The sequence below is a fragment of the Lynx canadensis genome, chromosome C1 (genome assembly GCF_007474595.2).
Source record: "Lynx canadensis isolate LIC74 chromosome C1, mLynCan4.pri.v2, whole genome shotgun sequence".
Taxonomy (NCBI): domain Eukaryota; kingdom Metazoa; phylum Chordata; class Mammalia; order Carnivora; family Felidae; genus Lynx; species Lynx canadensis.
In genome coordinates, this window is record NC_044310.1 from 79,785,847 (window position 1) to 79,787,231 (window position 1,385).

General features: G+C 36.7%; 1 long non-coding RNA gene across 1 annotated transcript; it reads left to right on the top strand.

Moving 5' to 3' along the window:
- The first annotated feature begins 333 nt into the window (after window positions 1-333).
- Window positions 334-757, top strand: LOC115520658. Its single transcript, XR_003970826.1, has 2 exons — window positions 334-487; window positions 647-757. It is a non-coding gene; the product is annotated as an uncharacterized LOC115520658 (long non-coding RNA).
- The last annotated feature ends 628 nt before the right edge of the window (window positions 758-1,385 follow it).

Consider the following 1,385-nt stretch of genomic DNA (forward strand, 5'->3'; position numbering starts at 1 on the left):
GCACCTGGGTGGCTCAGTCGTTTAAGCATCCAACTCCTGATGTCAGCTTAGGTCTTGATGTCCAGGTTGTGCACTCAAACCCCATGTTGGGCTCCATGACGGGTGTGGAGACTACTTAAAAAAAGAAGAAAAAGAAAAAATGAAGAAAGAAAAAATTTCAGGAAAAAAAGGACTGGAAGGATATTCACCAAAATGACAGAAGCTATATTCATTTTCTCTTCACATGTAATATTTATCTGTAGTTTTCAAATTTTAAGAAAGTGAGGAATTTTTAGAAGTGCAGAAGTTACTTTTATAATCAATCTCTCTCTCCTCACCCAGGCCTCCCCCTGCCTCTCTCTGCAGGAGGTCCTTCTCCTTTCCAAGCAGAATACCTCCCTGTGGGCCAGAGCCTGGGTAGAAATCTTTGTGGGATTGGCGATGGCCATCTATGACTTAAATGATGGCCTTGAAGTCCATGGTGAGCAATGAGTTCCTCAGGACAAAGGTGCGGTATCAATTCAAGAGATCCTAAACTATATTTTAATTTGATAATAGAAACAATAAAAGCCTAAAAGTTTCATAAACACAGGTTTATCCTTTTCAAAGCAAATGTTAAATTACTAAGATATCTTAGATGTTATTCTCTTCTATTATATGTAACTAGCCCTGGGAAGACTGTCGATTCAATTCAGCGCATACTCATCACTTACTATAGACGAGGCAGTTTGAAGAAATGCAAAGCTGAACTTCAAACCAGTGGAAGAGAAAATGTAAGTACACAAATAATAATATCACAGTTTGGAATATGGTCAACTCAGCAAAGGCAGTCAAATGCTGTAGGATGTCCATAATAATATTTTATACATTTAATACTTTGGAGTCATGATAAAGATTATAAATATAACTATTTGGGTTTTCTAAGTAACCAATCAAATCTTTAACCATTAAAGAAATTCACTGGAACAAGTAAGGTTTTCAGTGAGTAACATTTCCATTTGATTTAATTTTCAGAGTTAAGCATCTCAGTCTGTAATGATTATTCTGAAGTGTAACTCATTCTTTGATTCTCTAATATTTTCTTCTCAGTAGATGTGCTCAGATAAATTATTTGCCTTTGCTTCTATATTCCAAAACCTTTTTCTATGTGAAACTTATTCTGTTAAGATAAGATTAAATCTCCATTTCACAATTTAAGGAAAGTCTGATGCCCTCCCAAATGTGTCTGTCAAGCCCTTGGGTAAGACAGTGTGGGCATGCTACTGATGCGACTGCTTACCACTGTCACCTTGGATGGGTCACTTACTTCATTTTTCTGAGCCTTTATTTAACAATAGGACTTGAGTTGTTGTGATAGTGTATGTCATCTACTACTCACTGTTGGTTTGCCAGAGACTAGAAGAGGT